Here is a 24,251-nt window from a genome sequence, read left to right as displayed (position 1 = left end):
AGAAGTTAGAAAGCCTGGCTGCAGGATCCACACTCTACGCTGTTCTCTACCACCTCTGGAAGGACCAGAATTGAGAATAATCTATACTTTTCAAACCTTAGCAAGCGTCACAGTCACCTGGTAGGCTTGATAGACCACAGACTGCTGGACCTAGCCCCAGAGCTTTTGATTTAGTAGGCCTGGAGTGAAGCTGAGAATTGGTACTCCTAACAGGTTCTCAGGCTGATGCTGATAACCTGGAGGCCGCATTTTGAGAACTGATGGTCTAGACCAAAGGCACACGATCTTGATGGTGCAGGCACACCGTTCACCTCAGGATTCTTCACCTATGAAAGAGGGTTGGTAGTTATCTGACTTGGTAAACAAAGAAACCCTAGGGCTCCTGAGTAGGCTCCTTCCTCAAGACTCCTCTAGGATCCACAATGTGGCCAAGTGAAGCCACTTGTTTGAAAGCTTATAAAAGACTTCTCTAGAAACACCAGTTTATTCAGTGAAGGCCATTACCGGGGATTGTGGGTGGGAATGAGGAGACAGGAAAATCCCCATGGACAGTATTCCCCGCACATGTAATATACATGTGCAACCAGCTAAAGTGATTATACCTGGAAATGAATTGGGAGGAGAAGATGGTTGTGGGGGGAGCGTCAACCCTTTGCCTTCTTGATTGTGAGGTGGGGGTATGGCCTCTGGGAGCATTGTATGCATTTAGATCTCCAGAACTATAGCTGCTTTCCTGGAATTTTTAGGAACATTAGTATATTTTAATGACCAAGGTGGCAGTTTGGTCACATCTGCTTAAAAATGCCCAGACTGCCGAGCGCAGTGGCTCACGCCTGTAATCTCAGCCCTTTGGGAGGCTGAGGTGGGTAGATCACTGGAGGCCAGGAGTTTGAGACCAGCCTGGGCAACATGGTGAAACTCTGTCTCTACAAAAAAATATAAAAACTAGCCGAGCGTAAGGGCGCACGCCTGTAGTCCGAGCTACTCGGGAGGCTGAGGTGGGAGAATCACCTGAGCCTGGGGAGGTCGAGGCTGCAGTGAGTCATATTCATGCCACTATACTCCAGCTTGGACAACAGAGACTCTGTCTCAAAAAAAAAAAAAAAAACAACAACAACCGCAACAACAACAAAAAAAACCCCAAAACCCAGAACTTGTTTACTTACTTGCTGATGGGCTGCGATGAAAAAACCCAGCAATAAAGAATACAGTAAGGACTTAGCACTATTATGCTCTGCTGTTTAATATTTAATATAGTTGCCCAAACTGCTCCCTTATTTTATGCATTTATTAAACTTCATACACAAAATACGAATCAAACAATTATGACTGAATGAATTGTTCATTTGAAATAAAAATGAAAGAGTAGTGATCTGACTCTGCATTGAAATCTGGTGCTTTGCCACCCACCTGCCTGGAGTTCAGGCAAGATCTGCCCACTGGGACCCTCAGCGTTGCTTGCTGGGGGTGCCTTATATTCAGGCACTTGTATTTGTCAAGTTCCACACCCCTTGAGGGCATCTGTTCTAAGTCTGCTTGGTTGAATATTCAAGCTGCTGAACTTAACAGAAGACATAAGTACTTGGCAGGGAATAGAACTTTGAACCTAGTGCTGCTGCTTATCAAATGCTCAACTGGAAAGACACATATCTGTGGAGGGTTTTCTGAAGCAAAGGATTTTCATCCCCTCATCCAACATGGTCCAATCCATCCCAGGAGCTGGACAGACCACAGAAGAGCCAGGTACCCCTTTGGTGTCATTTTGACAACCTCCCTGTCTTGCTGAATTGCTTACACTGAACTGCGTTTCTTTCAGCCAGAATTCACCATTGGCTTTCACTGAGCAATGTTTAAATGAAAGAGGGCTGAAAGTCCTCGTATTTACTTTAAGCAAGTTGAAATCCATTGCTCATTACGTTCAATATGTAAATGTTTAAATATTTTTCTTTATGAAAAATTTCAAACATACAGAAAATAATAAACTATGACTGGGTGCAGTGGCTCACACCTTGTAATTCCAGCACTTTGGGAGGCTGAGGCAGGCAGATCATTTGAGCTCAGGAGTTCAAGACCACCCTGAGCAACATGTTGAAACCCCATCTCTACAAAAAATACAAAAATTTGCTGGGTGTGGTGGCACATGCCTGTAGTTCTAGCTACTGGGGAGGCTGAGGCACGAGAATTGCTTGAACCCAGGAGGTAGACATTGCAGTGAGCTGAGATTGCACCACTGCATTCTAGCCTGGGTGACAGAGCGAGAATCCATCGAAAAAAAAAAAAGAAAAAATAACAGATCCCAAGTAGTTGTGAAAAGTTTACTTTTTGCTATATCTGCCTTATTTTGAAAAGGAAAGAAGATGTTATGTAGTTTAATGCCCCTCCCCAATCAATTCCCACTCCCTAGAGGCAACCACTATTCCAGAGTTGATGTTATCTTTCCTGTCCACATTTTGTATACTATTAGTGCATGCCCAAGTGTTCACAAACAACATGTAATATTGCTTTGAAGGTTTTCAAAGGTTTACATGAGAATCACACAGGGCATCTCCTTTCACACACAGTGTGCTCTTGATGAAGATGTGAGAAACTTTTATTGGATCTTATATTGAGCATCTAATTCATTTTTCTCATGGACACTATGGAACATACAAATGGTATACTTCTCTGTGCAGTGGTGGTTGGGAATGTGGACTCCAATTTGTCACCTACCTTCATTAATTGTAGAATCTTGCAAGGACATTTTGTTTATTTCATTAAAATAGTCCCTTAGCTTATTTTTGCTTTGCATGCATTTCATCATTTAATTTCTTGAAGCTTGTTACCTTTACATTCTTGTTACAAGATCCTTTTTTGCTATTTTTTGAGCTCCATCTTTATCTCCTCCATTCAATGCCTCTTCAAGATGTTTACTAGTTACCAGCAGGTGCCACATGCCACAGCCTTTTTCCCCTCCCTCCCAGCCCCACCCCCACCCCCACAAGCATTGAACGCAGGACAATTGGCAGAATTTACTATATGTTAAGTATGACATTGTGTTTAGCAAAATAAGTTTTATACAGCCACAATCTGGATGCATTATCTGTCAATATCCAAGAAAATGGATACAAAATGTGCAATGGATTCCCATGTTAAAATACTTCCTTCCCAGAAGTGGACCCCTGTCATTTATTCCCCAGTCTAAAAGTTGTTTACAGGGATAGGAAGAGCCTAGGATTGCAGGCTGATGAGCACATATCACAATATTTTTATATTTTGGAGCCAAAGCAATTGCATGGCAAGAAAGCAGAAGCCTGGGGAAGCTATTAACAATTTAAGAACTTACCATTTACCATTTCCACTAGTATAAGAATGTCAATTTCATTTCCAAAGAGAAGCATAGAAATGATGTGTTTTATGAATAAGGTCTTACAGCTGCAACTAAGATACTTAGAGACATGTTTTATATAGTATAATATTAAAATATCAGAGTTTGGTGTTTTACCCTTGAGCCTTTGCTCAGTTTCCCTCCAATTTACAGTTAAGCACAACTCGGTGACAGTTCCTAAAAGCAGTCATTCTAAACATATCTGAACTCATCTTCCTGGGGTATAATGGCCACCTTGACTGACTGTGTTACCTCAAAGATAACCAAGCGATCCTCCAACTTCAGGCAGGAGACAAAAGGAATTATATACGAATTTCAGCATAAAACAACATTTTCAAATGTTATTAGAAATAATGAAAATACTTGATTGAATAGGGGCGAATGTGTCTATAAGATGTACAGAAAAGTGAGTATCTAAAATGTGTTAAAGTAAGGATGAATCTTAATACCTTGATGTTCATTTGTGTGTTCAATTAAGACTCTTTTTTCATACTTATAACTAATCATATGAATTATTCTGTTAATAAATAATACAGTTTTATTAATACACTAATCTTAATGTATGCCTTACCTCATTCATCCATATATGTATACATTTATGTATCAAAAAATATTCAGTGAGCTTATATTGTGTTCTTGGATACTGGAAATACAAAGATGAATAAGAGCTGTATCATATTCTCAAGAAACTTACAGCTTGATGGAGAAAATGATAACTAACTATACGAAAGTGTGATAACTGAAACGGTTGATGAATTTTGATGAATATATAAAGTGAAAACACAGATAAAAAAGTAATTAATGCAGTCTGAAAACATCAAGGAAAGTAAGAAACAGGAAGTTACATTTGAATAAGACTAGCTTAAGGAAGTATTTCCTAGCTCCCCCAGGGTGGATTTAATCTTCCTTTATCTCTTTCCCTAGAATAATATATACTCATCTTCATCATGTATTTATTATCATATTTTGTTATAGTTAGTGTTCTCACATCCTTCTACTTTACTAGATAGAACTCCTTGGGGGCAAAAGTACATCTTATTTAACATTGTATGCTGAGTACCTAGCACAGAGTAGGAGCTCAATAAAACATTTGTTGAATGAATAAACACTAAACGATTTGGATTGTCCTTTTTCAGATTTGAGGAAGTATTGCAATTTAAATATGGCAAATTCACATGTAGATTTTGTCAACTACGATTTGAGTTTATCTCATTCTTTTGGAATTGTCCCATTTCACACAAAATAATACCCAATTTGAGAATCTGGAATAGATATTCTCTTAGACAGTTGGTATTCTGCTCTTTACACAAAGTTATAGGAAGAGAGTCACTGAAGGAAAAAGAAAAGGCTGTAAAATATTAGAATGTATTTGGAACACCAAGGCCGAAAACGTCTTTGAAATTCTAAACAAAGCTGTTCGCTGTTTCAACCATGGTCACTGGAAGGTCAAGGAAGCATTCAAGACCTGAACTAAAGTCTTGGTCTTGAAGCATAATGTCAGTTCTTGACACTAAGTCTCTAGCCTCTACTTTCTCCTGAACTTAAAACGGCAGTACCAGCTCACCTGCAGCACAGCTAGTCTTAGCAGGAGTGGAGAGATCTCTTAATTCCCTTTACTCGATTTTCTTCTCTTACTACTTTTAAATAAGGAATCAGTCCCACAGTAGCTACAGAAGACCACCAGGAAACTTTTTAGAGAATACCAACTTATAAAACTTACTTCACACATCCCAGTCCCTCTCTATTTACACATGCTTGTAAAAAGGAAATGTGTATATACACAGACTACATATAACATATATATGTTTAATGGAAAATAATCACGTGTCCAAAGTCATAAATTTGTTTACATTTCTGAAATATTGTTTTAGGTAGGAATAAATTAGAACTGGCTTCTGATTCTGGAGAGTCGACTAAACATATTACAGGAAGCTAAATTCTTTTGCATCCTTAAGTCATATAAAAATGACAAAAATCAGGAAGCCACAAAGGCACTGAAGAATTATGGGGCCTGTAATTTGGGGCCTGCTTTCCTTTAAAAGGCTTTGGTTCTGCCTACAGGAGACAAGTGAGAAGGGGGAAACTGAGCAGAGTCTTGAGAGGTTTAAGGGTCCACAGGACAAGAACTAGATTTTAGGATTTGACAAAGAGAGGCCAGACTTTTAAAACCTCCAAGCATGTAGTTAGGATCATAATGGACTATAACATAAAAATAGACCAGACAAGAATGGAAGCCCTGCTTTGAAGCATCTCAGTCTCCAACTAATGTGATCTGGAAATGCAAGTGCCCTTAGCCTAAATGCCTTCCAGAAGCAAATGAAAACTCTCTCTGGAGGAAGATAATGTCTCCACATATCTCAGGTTACCACTATAATTTTTAACATACAATATCTGATACTTGATTGAAAAGTAACCAGACACATACGGAGGCAAGATAACAAGACTGAAACCAAGAGAAATAACAGAAAATAGTAACGGAGGCTCTAGACAACAGAATATAAAACAAGGACTTTAAAATAACTGTGCTCGGAATATTCAAGGAAATTAAAAAGCAAGATTAAAAAAATCTGGAAAGGGCCGGGGATGGTGGGTCATGCCTGTAATCCCACCACTTTGGGAGGTCAAGGCAGGTGGATCACCTGAGGGTCAGGAATTCAAGACCAGTCTGGCCAATATGGCAAAACCCTGCCTCTACTAAAAATACAAAAATTAGCAGGGCTTGGTGCGCACTTGTAATCCCAGCACTTTGGGAGGCTGAGGTGGGTGGATCATTTGAGGTCAGGAGTTTGAGACCAGCCTGGCCAACATGGTGAAACCCCATCTCTACTGAAAATACAAAAATTAGCCAGGCGTTGTGATGGGCACCTGTAGTCCCAGCTACTAGGGAGGCTGAGGCAGGAGAATCGCTTGAACCTGGGAGGTGGAGGTTGCAGTGAGTTGAGATTGCACCATTGCACTCCAGCCTGGGTGACAGAGTGAGACTCCGTAAAACAAATAAATAAATAAAATCGAAGACAAAGACTTAAGAGCAAAAGAAAAGATAATCTTCAAAAACACTGACAGACTCAACAGAACAAAATCAGGCCAGGTGCGGTGGCTCATGCCTGTAATCCCAACAGTTTAGGAGGCTGAGGCGGGCGGATCACCTGAGGTCAGGAGTTCGAAACCAGCCTGGCCAACATGGCAAAACCCTGTCTCTACAAAAAATGTAAAAATTAGCAGGGCGTGGTGTCATGCGCCTGTAGTCCCAGCTACATGGAGGCCGAAGCACAAGAATTGCTTGAACCTGCGAGACAGAGGTTGCAGTGAGCCAAAGCTGTACCACTTCACTCCAGCCTGGGCAATAGAGCAAGACTCTGTCTCAAAAAAAGAAAAAAAAAAATTAGAACCTGGAAGATAAATGAATATTATTATGAAAGTGCCTAGACATTTATACCCAGTAAAAAGACCCTCCAAAAAGAAGGTGAAACAAAAATATTTTCAGCCAGGAAATAAACTGGTAATTTAGGCCTATACTAAAGGAAATAATAAAAGATGTTCTTCATGCAGGAAGGAATGACACCAAATAGGAGATTGCAAATGGACAAAGAATGAAGAACAGAAATGGTAAACATGTAACTAAATCTAAATAGATATTGATAGTATAAAACAATTATAACAATACTACTATTGGATGAAATTTATTTATAGAGAGAAGTAAAATACATAATAGCCATACCATACAAGTTCTAAAACCTTGCCTAGTCAAGGAAGTGGTAAAAATACTGATTTATATTAGACTTTGATAAATTAAGAATGCATTTTATAATCTCAGGGGAACCACTAAGAGAATAGTAAAAGAATTTATAAAAATAATTTATAACTACAAAGAATAGTAATAGAATGTATAATTTCCCAAGCTAAAGGAGGAGAAAATGGAATAATCATACCAAAATCAATCCAATGGAAGGCAAGAAGAAAGGGAAAAAGAGAGATGAACAGGTGCGAATAGAAAGAAATAGAAAGGTGGTGTGTTTAATCCCAAATATATCAGAAATTGCACTATAGAAAAATGAAACAAATATCCCAATTAAAATACAAAAATTTTCAGACTCAGTACAAAGACCAAACCCAACTGCATGCTGCTAAAACAAGGTGTATCTCAAATATAAGGATATGAAAAAGTTAAAAGTGAAAAGTCTGAGAAAAAAATATAGCATGCCAACCTAAACTGAAGAGGAGCATTTTATGATGATAAAAGCTTCAACTCGCCTGGAAAACATAACAATATGAACTCTGTCAGAACACTGGCAGGTCTAAGAAACCAATAAATCCACCATCATGGTGGCTGACCTCAACACATCTCTCAGTAACAGAAAGAACAAGCAGACCAAAAATCATTAAGAATGTAGATGTTTAGAGCAACATGATTAACAAGCTTGACTGAACTGAGAGATAGTATACAAAACTCAATGCTGAAGACTAGACATTCTTTTTAATTGCAAGTGAGAGTTTCCCAAAATTGACGACTTTTGGCCATAAAGCAAAGATGAATACATTTCAATGTATTAAAATGATATAAAGTATGTTCTCCGACCATAGTAGTACTAAGCTAGGAAGAGATAACCACAAAGAAAATGAGCTAATCATCATATATTTGGAAATTAAGCAATACATATCTAAATATGATAAGAATTAAGAAATCACACAGGAAATTAGAGAATATTCTGAACTGAATGATAATGAAAATACTACATATCAAAACTTGGGAGAGGCAGCTACAGCCTTCTTAGAAAGTATAGTCCTAAAAACAGATGTTAAAAAGGAAGGAAGGATGAAAGCCAGTGATCTAAGCACCTGTCTCAAGAAGTAAGAAAGAGTCAGAAACTAAAACTAGATAGTGTAAAAGGAAGGAAGTTATTCATAAGAGCAAAAATTAATAAGAACAAAATGCATGAGGAAATCAACACAGCCCAAAGTTTCTTTTAAGAAAACCTATGAAAATGGATAAATCCATGGTGAGTCTGGTCAAGGAAAAAATAAAGATTGCTTAAATAACCAATATGAAGAATACAAATAGGTAAGTTACAAAAAAATCTTTTCACCATTAAAAAGATTATAGTGGAATATTACCACCAACTTTATGCTAAGAAGTTAGAAAATTTAGATGAAGTAGAAAAATTCCTAGAAAAACACAACTTTCCAAAATGTATACAGGAAGAAATAGAAAAACCTGTATAATACCAAACGTTTAAATAAATTAAATTTATAATGAAAAACTTTCTACCTACAAAACTCCAGGCCCAGCTGTCTTCAATAGTGGGTTCTACTTAATATTTAAGGAAGAAGTAAAACCAGTCTTACACAAAATATTTCAAAGAATAAAAAAAGGAACATTCCAACTATTTTTATAAAGCCAGAAGGATCTGATACCAAAACCTGGCATGATAAAAACATAAGAAAGGAAAATGACAGCCAAATCTTTCCCATAAGTAAAGATTGAAAAATCCTAACCAAAATATTAGCAAGCCAAATCCAAGGATAAATAACAAGTATGATACATTATGACCAAGTGCAGCAATTACAAAGTGTTGGCTAATTGAAAAACTTCTGAGATTCCAAAGGAACGTACACAACACATAAAGCTTTAATGAAGGTGAAGGATACAATACAGCAGGAAAAAGAATGCATGAACAAAACATGAGAGAAAGCTCAGATTTCTAGACATAGCTTCCAGTTTCCTTTTTCAGTCTTACAGAATCTGCAACCTCTTTGATTTATCAACAACCAATACATGTGGCATGCTTTGGTCTCAGGAATTCCAAGACGCAAATTGACTTGACGGGCTTTTATATCCTACAAGTCACATAGTTAAAATCAGCCTGCGTAACGAAGTAAACCAGTTGTAAAGCATCAATATGTACACTTTCAATAAACAATATAGGCAAGTTGGTAGAAGTTGCCTCTGGGAAATTTTGGAGTTTAAGCAACACATTACAAGCTAGTGCATTTCATCTACATCTTGGTTAAGGGTCGGTGGCAGATTTCTTGTATTCCCTAGAGCTAAGACTAGAACCTAGAGCTAAGACTACCTACCATTGACTACTTGCAACTTAACCCCATCCTTACACACTAAATTTGGTTGTTCCAAGAATGTAAGGTTGGTTTAGGCATTGAAAAATTAATATAATTCATTATATTACCTTAAGGAGAAAGATCTCATGATCATCTTAACAGATGCAGCAAAAACACTTGATAAACGTTCGTTCATTTATTAAAAACCCTTAGCAAACTAGAAATGGAAGGTGATGTCCTTAATTTGATAAGGACTATTTACGAAACACCTGCAGCAAACATTACCACGAAACATTAAAAGCTTTCTCTCAGCGGAAAGAATACCACAGAATACCTCTATCACCACTTCTATTTAACATTATACTGGGTGTTCTAGCCAGTGCACAGAATACCTGGATACCTGTATCACCACTTCTATTCAACATTATACTGGGTGTTCTAGCCAGCGCACAGAATACCTGAATACCTCTATCGCCACTTCTATTCAACATTATACTGGGTGTTCTAGCCAGGGCAATAAAACAAAGAAAAATAAATACAGGGCTGGAAAAGAAATAAAAAAGTCATTATTTGTAAATGACATGATTATGTATGTAGAAAATATGAAACTAATATATTTGCAAAAAAAAACCCACTGAAAAATAACTATTTTTATTAGTTTTTGACTAATCTATGGGGAAGGGACATTAACAGGTAAAGGAAATAGGAATAGAAGCAAGAAGATTTCTCTGTATATGCCTTATTATAAATAACTTTCAATTATAGCATCATATAATGTTTTAAATATTAAAAAATCAAATACAAAAGAAAAAAGATTAAGAAATTCAAAACCAATGGACATTAATGAAACTAACATATCAATTTGGTGATATAATCACATGGAGAACATAGTTATTTCAAGTAATACATTCAGTGTACATTCTTAGTGGAATATAGTCTGAAGACAAAAAGTGCTGTAAAGAAACTGTAAATTTTACTCTGTTATATTGCTAGTGGTAATATGTGTTTTTATTTCAATACATATATGCACTTATACAGGGAAGAGGATAAAGTACTTAAGTATATCAACGTTGTTAAGAATCAAGATTTTGAGTGTCGGAGATAAGAAATAGTTATAGAACCTCAAAAATTACATTACAATATTGTGATGTTAGATTTGAATTAGAAATGTTAGCATATTTTTTCTTTTTTAACAATACACATTTTCCTAGTTTTGTCCACTGAAAATACGAAAAGTCCAGGAAGTCCAATGACAACAAGCCTGTCTAGCACTCCAATTGTGGTTTCTAAATATCAAAAGAAATCAAGACTCCTTGGAGAAGTAACTTATTCCAGGTCTGGGACAAGAAATCTACAATTCTGGGATGTTTCGTGCCTGAAAACAAGGGAGCTATGAAAAACTAATGAGTCATGATCAAAGGGACACAAGAGCCAACATGAAGGAACCTCCTTGGCTAGAGATGGGAAAGTTTTAGCACCAAAAATGCTAGTGAATTCTGTTTATTGAAGTGCATTAAATATATAAAAACCCATGATTCTGTGATATGCAAAAAATGAAAAAAGCCCCAAAAGCCAACAAACAGAAACACCTTATTAGACACCATTGGAATGAAGTAGGACAATAGCTCTTTACTCTAACAGCTGTCGATTATAGGGAAAGATTAACCATTTACTTGTATTTCCTGTATGAAATATGCATTGGGGTTATCAAATAGCTCAGGTGATGCATGAAAGTTTTTCATTATGTAAAAATTTCATATAAGTGTGTAAGGAATAATGCAATTAGAAAGTCACCATTTTCAATCTCTAATAAGATTAGGTAATCATTAATGATAATACCATTAGATGAAATTTCAATGGGAAACTTTACGAAGGAGGAATCAGAATATTATCTCTCAAACCCACTGATCAATCTTAGAATCAGACTGTGCCTCCTGACATGATACAGTTACAAAGTACTGGCTAAAATCTATAGAGTATTATTGTCAAGGAGTTAAACCAGAATCTAAACAAACCTTAAAACTAACTTCAATATGGAGGAAATATGAGGGATGAATGAACAGGCAATTGACACTACAAGGAAGTAAACAGACATAGCCCCAATATTGGATCTTCTATAGGACAATAGAGGAAAAAGAGAGAGAGAAAGAGAAGGAGTAGGAGGACAAAATAGGACAGGGAGGAGGGAGAAAAGGAGAGAGAGAGAGAGAAGGAGAAAGAAAGAAACAAATGAACAAATAGGGGGAAATAATCAAAGCTGTAGTAAAAGAAAATTTTTCCTAAACTGAAGAAAAGCTCAGGTGCTCACATCCATCAGAAGTCAACACATCAAGCAAACCAAGCAAAAAAAGTGATTTTTTTTTGGTGTGTATGTGTGAACTCAACAAGCTTGGTTATGAATCTATATGTCTAATAGCCAACAAAGAGGGAATCCACATTTCTTTCAAATAGCCCTTGAAAGTTTACTATTACATAACTGACCATTGATCACAAAGAATATGTTGACTTGACTGATTGATTTTCTTAGTGGCAATATTTTTTGATTTGCAAATTTATCTTAAATTGAATTCTTTCTCCCTAAGTCCTCCCCCACTGCCCCCTGCCAATCCCAGGTGTCCATTCCAAAAACATGACTTATACGGGTGGCTCTGGGCTCCTAACTTGTGTTGATATTGGAGATAAATCAAATCCACTCACCAAAACTTATGGTATCTTGGCTGTGTTTTCCTTCTCCTCCCCAAATTTACTTGGCTATTCCTCACACTATTCTAGAAGAATTCTATACTGATTTTCAAGTTGCATAAACTATCCCACTGGCATGTCTCTGGAATTGCTTTGATTTGTATAAAGATAATTGAGATAACTAATATGTTTATAATATTAAATAGTCTCATCTAGGAACAAGGGATATATCTAAACAATTTGGTCTTCTTTCATGTCAATCAATAAAATTAGATTTTTTTCTCCATATTGTTCTCGTACATTTCTTCTTTTGTTACTGTGAATGAGCTTTTTGAAAATGACATCTTCTATATAAATTAATTATTGATGATGCATAGGGAACCTCTTGGTTTTCATATGTCGCTCTCATATCTGGCTATCTTGGAACTCTTATTATAATTCCTTAAAAATAGACTGGACATAATCTAAACAGCCATCAACAGAGAATGATTAAGTGAATCAGGGTAAATCTACTATATAGAACATTATGCAGCTATTTTAAAATTACATAGATTAAGTGGGAAAATGGAAGTAAAATTAAAAAAATAAGTTGCAGAATAGTATAGTATAATTCAAGTATATAAAACTACTACAGGTTGATGTATGCATATACAATGTAAATTCACAGGATAAAACCTGAAGAAATGCAATCCAATGTTAACAGTGATTACCTTTGGAGAGGAGAATAAAGGGGAGTTTTCACTTCTTTTTTTTGAGACATGGTTTTGCCCTGTCACCCAGGCTGCTGGAATACAGTGGTGATCACAGCTCACTGCAACCTTGAACCCCCGGGCTCAAGTGATCTTCCTACCTCAGCCTCTTGAGTAGCTAGGACTATGAGCATGTGACACCATGCCCAGCTAATTTATTTATTTATTTTTTATTTTGTAGAGACAGGATCTCACTATATTGCCTAACTGGTCTTGAACTCCTGGTCTCAAGTGATCCTCCCACCTCAGTCTCCCAAATTGCTGAGATTACAGGCATGAGCCACCACACCTAGTCAATTTTTCACTTTTTTACTCTACACATTTTTGTATTGTTTGTGAATTTTTTCTAAGATGCAAATTTATTCATTGCTTTCGTAATTAAATTTTTTTAATGTAGAATTAAGTTTCTGGGAAATAGACAAGTTGATAAAGATTGTCCTGGAGGAAGCTCCAGAGAGAACAGGTATAAGTCCCTAGAAAATCCTCACAGGTCGTTAATTTCTAAAGTGTTTTTAAAATCACTTCCATCTGGTTTTGGAAAATCTGTGGCTCCACAAATCTGTCAAGGAATATTACCGGCATCTACCAGAGCAGAAAATGAAGATAAAATGTAACACAACTGTCCGATGAAATCAGTGGACACATCCCCAGTGTTTATCTGTCTCTCATGACTTCTCCTATGCAAGGGCCATAGACTAGTGAAGGACCTAAATAAGCTAGCTAAATGAATTGGATAATTTTCCTTCTATCCTTCTCTCATTGCCTGCTGGATACCAGATGACAGCAGCCTATATTTCCTAGGTTTCTCTAGCGTCTAGAGTTGTTGCATAGGAAGCCCTTCCGACCTGAATTTAGAAACAGGATAGCTGTTGGTTTAATTGCATCAGGTAGATCAAGTATGCTTGTCTGCCTTGAAGCCAGGTTCTTCCTTGGCTTGGTGCACAAGGCCTCTATGCAAATGGCTCCTGATGACCTCCTGTCACCGTGCATGCCTAGGCCATGTCCCTTGCAATCAGTTAGAGTTATATCTTAAGTTAAATCGTAAATAAGTTTTGATAAATATGTGTCCTGGATTTTTATTTTTGTAACACATGATGAGCACCTAACAGTGTTTAGCAGGTCTTCTCAAACTTTAATGGAAGTATCACCTCTGGATGCTATTCAGTAGGTCAGGGGTAGACCCTTGAAGCTGCATTTCTAAGAAGTTCCCAGATTATGTGGATGTGGCTGGGTCAGGAATCACATCAAGTGGCAAGAGTGTACAGCACATGCTTTGTACTTAATAAATATCTGTTGAATGAGTCCTCTTCTGTCCCAATCCCCAGGAATTTGAAACCTCCCGTGAAGTCACATCCTTCTTTTTTGTTCTTCTCTGGGTGAGACTGTCAGGAATTTTTACTTTCTTGGAAATTAAAAAACAAAACAACACAAACAACAACAACAACAAAAAAACACACACCAAAAAAACCCCCAAAAACTTTCTAGCTTTCCGAAAAGCAAACTCTAGCAAGTGATTGTATTTTGCATATTTCCACCCCTCCCGATAATCTACCACATAGAGGCAGAGCCCATGGCTGTTTTTCCATGCAGAAAACATCAGTGTGTGCACCCTGCTCTGCTCACTCTTTCCCAGCACAATCTGGCAGATTTAACAGCTTCTGCCCAGCAGAGATGTCCCACTGGGGCTGCAAACCAGCACCACAGGACAAGCCATGGAGGGGAAATGGTGACCTCTCCTGCAAGACCACATTCTCCTCAGAGCCATCAGCTCCTTTCCCACTCTGGGTTAGTGACTTGCTCAAGCACTAAATTGGTTCACAAAATTTAACAACAACAACAAAAAAATTCAAGCAGCTCTTGGACTCCAACATAGAAGTGTCCTAAACCGAACAAGGATTAAAAGTTAACTGAACTCGTGTCTTGAAAAATGCGTTGCCTAATTAATTTTCCCTTTCCCTGGAGAAAAAAAACAAAAACAAAACACAGTGTTTGCCTTTTGAGCTATGGTGAAAATATCTTGTAAGTTAAAGTTATTAAGCCTGGTTCTGGATATTTCCCTTACAGTAGGATCAAAAGCCAAGTCAGAAAATGATTGAAATATGTTAAAGTATTCTTTTGTAATGAACAGGCCATGTTTTAGATGGATGGAGATGTTAGTTTTATCTTATAAAATTATGTTTAAAATTTTAAGAGTTGTCTTGTTCAAGATGATTGGATTGTGTAGACAGAAAAATACTGTTGTGATCAATTTAACAGTTATTCTCACTTATTGGCTGCTCAGCCGGGGGCTCTGGTCGGTACAATGTTGACGGAACTCACTTGGGGGTTATAGCATGTGCACATTAGCAGAATAGATTGGGCTGTGATTTGTAGCATGGGGCCAGTTTTGCAGAGAGCATTTTCTACCCACCCGCAGCTTCGTGGTGATGTTGGGATCTGTCTAGTCAGTGGAGGATCAGTAGCTTAAGAAGCTAATGAATATTCATTTCTTTTCCCTGGGTACAAAGTAAAATAACCAGTAATTAGTATAATATTTAATACTTCTATTCAAAATAAATAAATCTTTTGTAAAAAAAAAAAAACCCTAATTATTATAATGCAGCAAATTCCACATATGTAACTGAAATTGGATGTAGTGTTTTGAAAATGCTCCTATGCCCTCGTTTACATGTTTTGAGATTTGTTAATTATTCCCCTTTTATGAATTAAACAAAACTCTAAATTTTCACCTGCATTTATTATTCATTTTTCTATCTCCCAAGTTTAGCTGACTCTAATATTTAAATTTTATATTTTTTAGATACTGGAGATGTTTGTATTTCAAAGAAATCTTCTGGATTTGGATGTGTTCTTGTCATTTTCTTCTCTTGTTCCAGAGATCTATAGGATGCATATGGCTTATGAAATTCCCAGGTGGAGTTTCTTATTTGACCCTAGGTTTATGTGGCAAGGTTTAGCTATTCCAATTTTTTTAAATATACATTTTTGAGCACTTAATACATGACAAGTGCCGTGCAGAGCACTTTCATATATGCCATCACATTTTTATTCTACAACAATCCTGTGAGATTTGTTTTCTCTACCACCATCAGTAGATAAGGAAACTGAGCTCAAACAGGTTTATTCCCTTGATGCAAAGTGTAGGATTCTAAATTATCCATCCATCTAAGTCCAAATTCAGTTTATATCACAACTGCAAGCTTCGGAAGCCCACTCTTCCCCATTGCTGAGGGCGAAAGTTTTGGAGGAGGTGAGGAAATGCTTGTGTATAAATTAGAACTCACAGGGTGTTGTCATGGGCTTGGGTACCTGTGGGTGCCAACCTCTGCCGAGTGGAGGGGACAGCCTGGGATCAGTGGCCTTTTGTGCAAAACCATCTGAGCCTGTGATAAACAAGGAACCTTCTGGCCTTTGGCCCAGTGGTTTCTCAGTGATGATGGCTAGTGCCTGCCAGGGAGAATTCACATTCTTGCTCAAATGGAAATGGGTAGACACGCAGTATGGCAAATAGAGTCACTATCCATGAAGACCTAGGTAATTAATAGTGCTGCAATTCCTTAATTCTACTGAAAAAATGCAAATGTCAACATGCAGGGAGCTTGTATGAATCATCTGGTATGGATAGCACAGGCAAGAGTCTCCATTTAGATTCTTTTGAGACATTCCCAGGAAAACAACAATAAAATTCAGACTTTTTTTTTTTTTTTTTGAGACAGAGTCTCACTCTGTCACCCAAACTAGAGTGCAGTGGTGCAGTCTTGGCTCACTGCAACCTCCGCCTCCGAGTTCAAGCAATTCTCCTGCTTCAGCCTCTTGAGTAGCTGGAATTACAGGTGTATGCCACCGTACCTGGCTGATTTTTGTATTTTTAGCAGACACGGCGTTTCACCATGTTGGCCAGGCTGCTCCTGAACTCCTGACCTCAGGTGATCTACCCACTTCGGCCTCCCGAAGTGCTGGGATTACAGGTGTGAGTCACCACGTCCAGCCAAAATTCAGACTTCTTACCAAGGCCTGCAGGCCCCATGTGGTCCAGTTACTGCCTGCCTCTCCCAGCTCCTCATATGCCTCCTCTTCCCCTGTGCTCCACATCTTCTGGCCGCACTAGCCTCCTTTCTGCTCCTCCTCACAAGTTTACAAAGCAGCACCTCCACTTCTTCTGTGGAGTGGCAGTGTGGGACTGTGCCAATCAAATGAAACTCACCTTAATTCAAATCCACATCTGTGGCAAACTGGCTATGGACCTTGGCTGGGTCAATTAATCTTGCTGTGTCCTGTTTCCTCATCTGAAAAGGGGGTGACAATATCCATCTGGACAAACTGTTGTGAGAAATAAATGAAGCAATGTGTACAAAGTGTCATGCGTATTTATATACACAGGATATAGATGTTAATTAAATGTGAATTTTCTTCTTCCCATTCTGTTCTCCATGTCAGTCCATCCTGTATTGTGCATCTCATACACATTCGCACTTAATCCCACACATGGGGTAGGTATCAGCCTCAATCCTATTTTGCAGATGAGGAAACTTAGGACATTGCTGCTAAGTGATTTGCTCAAAATTCCCCTCCTAGAAAATGGTCCAGCCACTGGATGATCAAATTGTCTTTCCATCCCATCAAAGGTACCTCTTTCCTCTGCAACACCAAACAGCAGGTAGACGAAGTGGAAAGAAATGAATCTACTGGCCAATTGAGCTCTCGGGATGGCAGAGGGGATCTGTTTCAATCCCAGGGGCAGTGCCACCTGCTGGAGCTAGAGGGCCTGTACTGAGGAGAGGAGCAACTGTGGGCAGAAGAGGATTCGCCAACCTTATGTTAGGGCCCCAGCCCCTGCCTTCAGAGCACCATAGTTTCTCTACCTGTTAATTCAGGCTTTGGCTCTGAAATGAATAAAATAGCATGCAAGTTATTGTATTTACATGGCACCATTATTGCATGCCAAGGAGCTCTAGCAAATTGGCACTGGGCACTCTGATGCTTGGGCTGTGGTTGCTGGATGTCAGGTGAGTTAATTAGCATACACAGCAAGTGTTCATTTGGGCGGCAGCAGAGCAGTAAAGAACGTGGATTTAGAGTCAGACTACAGTTCAAACTCCTAGTCCATTATGTATCAGCTGTGACTTTGGGCAAGTTATTTTCTGGATTTTCTTTTTTCTTTTCTTTTCTTTCTTTCTTTCTTTTGATGGAGTTTCACTCTTGTTGCCCAGGCCGGAGTGGAATGGCACAATCTCGGCTCACTGCAACCTCCACCTCTCGGGTTCAAGTGATTCTCCTGCCTCAGCCTTCCAGTAGCTGGGATTACAGGCATGCACCACCACGCCCGACTAATTTTGTATTTTTAGTAGAGATGGGGTTTCTCCATGTTGGTCAGGTTGGTCTCGAACTCCTGACCTCAGGTGATCCGCCAGCTTTGGCCTCCCAAAGTGCTGGTATTATAGACATGAGCCACCGTGCCTGGCATTTTCTGGTTTTTCTATTTGCTCCTTCTGTGTAATAAAATTAATTCCATCTACCTCACAAGGTTTATTTGGAGAATTAAATATGCCTGCACATGACAGCTTGCAATACATGATAGCTACTACCACCGTCCTCTTTTCCTATAGGTAGCATTATCCTCTAAGTAGAAAGTCTACAGAAATAGTTGGAAATATCTAAGTGTTCCCCGTGACCCCACTGTAACAGAGCCAAAGTGTGGAGGCAATCCTCACTTCCCACTTGTGTTTTGTTCTCCAAGTATAAGTTAATTCTGGGGGAATTAGACACTTTACTTCTGAACACTTCTTCGATAGGGTGGAAGTAATATGAGTAATAAATTACCCTTGCATCCTCAAGATCTTTCTGGTCATTATTCTCTAATCTAATTAGAATGCCAGATGCAGATCCATCCATCTTCATCCAGAAGCAATGGTAAACTGGGGAAAATGCTTACTGCAAAGGAATGTCGGTATAAGGGAGGATGGATTTTCTGTGGAGTGGCAGAGATTCAAACGTAAAAACTTGAGCTGACATCCATAATCAGAAGTGAGCGCTTTGTGGGGGCTTTCTTCTCAAATATTCATGTCTAGGTACTTGTTTTCCTTTTAATAGACAATCAAAAGTCTATGTTAGAAACCTTCCTAAGGGGCTGGGCGAGGTGGAATTACACGGGTAATTCCAGCACTTTGGGAGGCTGTGGTGGGTGGATCACCTGAGATTAGGAGTTTGAGACCAACCTGGCCAACATGGTGAAACCCTGTCATTACTAAAAGTACAAAAATTAGCTGGGTGTGGTGGTGCATGTCTGTGTCCCAGCTACCAGGGAGGCTGAGACAGGAGAATTGCTTGAACCCAGGAGGCAGAGGTTGCAGTGAGCCAAGATTGCACCACTGCACTCCAGCCTGGGCAGTGTAGCAAGATTCTGTCTCAAAAATAAATAAATAAATAAGAAACCCTCTTAAGGGTTCTGGAGCGTATTCTTGCTTATGTGGATTTCCTCCCTTTGGTGTGACGGGAAAGCATCCAAGCTTCCTTGGGTCCCCTCTTGCCACACCCCTCAAAGTTTCTAGGGCCTGGAATCTAGGTAGGTGTCATTCATGGTCATTCTGTGGCACCTTTGGCTTTCTGGGACGTTTGTGTATCTAAGGCATCCAGATAACATGGCAGTCAAAATGTCTAACAAGTGAACCCTGATATTGCTAGAAGAAAACACACCAATGGAGAAAAATCTCTGTTGAATCTCCAGAGGAAAGTGAGCAAAATCAAATATTCTGTATGCTGCTCTCCATGGAAAGTATAAGCAGGTAATTTGAGGACCCATCAGAGAATACCTAGCTCTAAACTTAGTTCTCCTTGCTCTTATATATTCATTACAATTCCTGTATTTGGATGTTTCTTTTCTTTCTTCCTTCTTTCCTTCCTTTCTCCCTCCCTTCTCTTCCCTTCCCCACCTTTTCCTTCCCTTCTCCTCCCTCTCTTCCTTCTTCCCTCCCTCCTTTCCTTCTCCCTCCCTCCCTTTCTTCCTCCCTCCCTTTCTTCCTTCCTCTATTCCTTCTTCCCGCTATTCCTTTCTTCTTTTCTCCTCCCTCCCTCTTTCCCTCCCTTCCTCCCTTCCTCCTCCCTCTCTTCCTTTCTTCCTCCCTCTTTTCCTTTCTTCTTTCTTCCCTCCCTCCCTCCCTTCCCTCTCTCCCTCCCTTCCTTCCCTCCCTCCCTCCCTTCCTTCTTTCCTTCCATTCTTCCTCATAATTCATTTATTCATTTATCTGTTCCTTCATGTGAATGGCTGTAGCTTGGTTAGGGCAAGGATTCTATCTAGCTGTCTTGATCACCATTGTTTCTCTAGCTCCTAGTAAATATAGTAGGAGCTCAACACATTTTTTATAATAAATGGATAAATAGACACTTACTGAGGACTTACTATGTTCCCAGTTTTTCAATCCTTAGGGTTAAAACTGTGTTTCCCAAACTTCAGTTCTTTACATACTACCTTTCCAATATTCACCAGATCTATGAACTACTTTTTCTTCTATTTTTTACATTTTCTAAAAAATTGACTTTTCTTTATACCTAGCCTCATCCAAAGCAATAACATCTGTGAAATTACCCATTAGGTGTCTATTTGCATTTTTCAATAATTCACATCAAAGTAAATTTATAACTATATTTTAAAAGACTATTGTATCACCTAAAATTACCTCAAGGCCTCTGTTAAAATACAAATCTTATCTGGAATGAAATTAAAACATTATTGATTATACCCGTTTGAACCTCTACAATAAAGAAGGCCCAGAAACAGAAGTTCTGCAAAGAAGGACTTTGGGGTGGGGACTGCTGCTCATGGAAGCAGATGAGCCTTGCATTCCTGAGGGTCAATGTTCTGTAGAACGTGTCTGCAGTTTGTGGTTGTAGCTCTTTGTAACTTTGATTGGATAAATAATTTGCTGAACCTCTTGTCCCTCAACTCTAGTATGGATGTAACAACAACACCACCTCATCACCTCCGCGTTGAAAAGCACATGAAAAGTGTGAAGAACCATTTATATCCAATAATAACTGTATAGCAGTTGCACAATAAATATTTATATTATCATGAGATTGCTAGGCAATTAATGCGAAGCCAAATACCAAAAAGCAGAAAGAGGTTACAGCAAAGGGCTGGAGAAGTATTTCATTCTTTCTTTCGTTTATTCAATAAATACTTAACTATATATATTCTAGTCTCAGAACTAGATGCTGAAAATATTACAGCAAAAAGACAGATATAGTCTTTCCTCTCATAGTCTAGTGGGAGAAACAGGCAGTTACACAAACAATTACACACATAATTACTTCATTATAGCAGTGATAGATGCCAACATAAAAATACAAAGTGCAGACCGGGTGTGGTGGCTCATGCCTGTAATCCCAGCACTTTGAGAGACTGAGGTGGCCGAATCACTTGAGGTCAGGAGTTTGAGACCAGCCTGGGAAACATGATGAAACTCCATCTCTACTGAAAATACAAAAATTAGCCAAGTGTGGTGGCCTGTAATCCCAGCTACTCGGGAGCCCGAGGCAGGAGAATTGCTTGAACTTGGGAGGCGGAGCCCGAGGCAGGAGAATTGCTTGAACTTGGGAGGCGGAGACTGCAGCCTGTCGAGATTGTGCGACTACATTCCAACCTGGATGACAGAGCAAGACTCTGTCTCAAAAATAAAAATAAAAATAAAAATAAAACTCCAAAAAACAAAGTGCAAAGATGAAGTATAATAGGAGGACCAGCTAATATGAGGAGTCAAGGAGGGCATTCTTGCAGAAGTGACATTTAAGCCAAGGTCTGAAACACCATTAAAAATTAACTATGTTCATAAAGGGGGAACTAAAACCCAGTTTCCAAATTTTTATGAAACCAGGTGCTTATCTCTTACCTACTGCTTACTCTATTTCTGAACAACCAACTGGAGTGTGCAGTTCTGGTAGGTTTCTCTTCTTACTCCCTCACTAGTTGATGGAACACATTGGCTGATACTGTCTTAAAAAAGGAACTTGAAGTGTGGTTTGAGAAAAGATCACAGAACCCAGAGAATTACATACTGCAAAGCACTACTGAGACCATGTCTCCATTCCTAATTATAAAAAAGTCACTGTTAAATAGTGAGTGTTTCCACTTCCTGTGGGAGTTTTCTTTGCCAAAGAAAAGAACAAATGTGGTAGGCATGGATTCGTAATTTGTAAATGTAGGAAGGTTAGATTTTGAAATCTATTATAGCAGACATGTTTAGTGTAACATAAAGATCACTACCCAGCGCATTAGGCCTCCAAGTGCTAATGGAGCTTTTCTTGCTAGGGCAGCTAAGAGAAGGGGCCATTGGCAGGCAGCAATGAAAACAAGGCATTCTGCCCAGAGTCGCGCAGCCTGCCCCATACTTTATGATCCTCAGTAGGCTTCCATCTGTTTATTTAATTGAGTTTTCCAACAAGAAATATATATTTATTACAGACAAAAGTAGTAAATACAGATTGATAAAAGTTAAATGAAAATTAGCCATTATGTCACTCTACAGAAAATATTAACAGCCATAAGCATTTTATGGTATAGCTGTATAGAGATGTGGATTAAAAAATTAACTCGTGGCCAGGTGTGGTGGCTCACCCCTGTAATCCCAGCACTTTGGGAGGCTGAGGTGGGCAGATCATGAGGTCAGGAGTTCGAGACCAGCCTGGCTAACATGGTGAAATTTCATCGCTACGAAAAATACAAAAATTAGCCGGGCATGGTGGCACACACCTGTAATCCCAGCTACTTGGGAGGCTGAGGCAGGAGAATCACTTGAACCCAGGAGGCGGAGGTTGCAGTGAGCCAAGATTGCACCATTGCATTCCAGCCTGGGTGACAAAAGCAAAACTCCATCTCAAAAAATAGATTAATTAATTAAAAATTAACTTGTGATTTTATTGACCTCACATTGTTGGTAATTAGTTTTTACGATTGTTGCTTCTTTCAACTTTCAATGATTTACTTTTTAGAGTAACCCTTAAGCCTTCTAAGAAACCAAGACTCCTCCTGAAAAATCATTTGAGAAGTTACTTATGCTAATACTCCTCAATTCACAACCCTTTTCAGCAGTTTGTTCACCTCAGGGCTTCACAATAGGTCCTTGTTGCAATGCCATGCAAGTAGCTGCTCGTGTGGAGGCTTGGGGATGGCTGGGGTTGGGCAGCAGTTTTGCAAATGTGTGCAGAAAAGTGACATTCAGGCTTCCCTTCCTTTCTCTTCGGTTTTTAGAACCAGAAAACTAGCAATACCCTCAGGCAGAAAAATGACTTCAACTGTAGGTGGTAGAAGCACAGTATTTTGGAGGAAGGCAAGAAAAAAATCATTTTACCAAAAAAATACATTTGTAGTTTAATGAAGATGAATCCCAACTCTTAGTGACAGAGGTAACTATATGCTGGAATTAAGCATAGGGCTTACCTCTGTGAGCTGCAGGTGTTTCTCCTGTTCATATTTCTAAGGTGGTTTGCAACGCTGCTGTGCTATAAACATGCTTAAATTAGGTGGTTGTACTTCCTGGTTCTACCACCAAATGCTTCCAAAGTCATCCCGTCCTCCCCTATCCTGGGCACACCCTCAATATTCTGGGACCGTTAGGCTTTAACCTTCCAGACAAAGACCCCTCAGAGAGGAGAGCTGGCTATGGAAGGGACTATCCACAAATTCCAAGGACTCACGCTGGTGAAGGATGAGTTTGTTATGGAAATGATGCAATTAGTATACCTGTTGGGGACAGAGGTGATTGCTACATTGTTCACACAGTGCCCCACGTTGGCTGATTAAGGCAGAAAAAGAATGCAACATTGATAAGCACATCCAGTATGACATGCTACAAGGAGAGCAGAGTAACAGTCCCTCGGAGGTGACTAACTAGGACTGAACTTTACTTGAAGCTGTCTGGAAGATCTTAAAAAAGAGAAAAGATTTGTGTTGGGAAATTTTCTGCTTTCTTAATAATCTTTGTCCAAAATTTCTGTTAAGACTTCAATATCTAAACAACTTGTGAAAGGGAATTATGATTATTTGGTCTTTCCAAAACAAAAATAACTAAGAGCAGTCCAAGTGAATAATACATTTGTTTACCTAGTTATAACTATAGTAACTGATATCTTTTTGGCACTTACCTTGGGCATTTTCTTATTTATTATCTCACTTAATTTCAACAACAACAGTATGAAATAGGTACTGTAGTTTATTTGGTGTTAAAGAAGAGGAAACCGGGCCAAAGAAAAGTTTTTCCCAACTCCAGTTTGGCTCCAAGTTCATGTTCTTAACATTGAACTCTACTGATCATCCCGAGTTCCTTTGTTTTGTACTTGCGACATTCCTGCAGAAGGAGTCCTCTGTTGTGACATGAGAAAGATGAGCTTGGGGCTCTGAAGTGCTTCTT

The sequence above is a fragment of the Pongo pygmaeus genome, chromosome 16, assembly GCF_028885625.2.
Source record: "Pongo pygmaeus isolate AG05252 chromosome 16, NHGRI_mPonPyg2-v2.0_pri, whole genome shotgun sequence".
Taxonomy (NCBI): domain Eukaryota; kingdom Metazoa; phylum Chordata; class Mammalia; order Primates; family Hominidae; genus Pongo; species Pongo pygmaeus.
Note: the sequence above shows the minus strand (reverse complement) of the source record.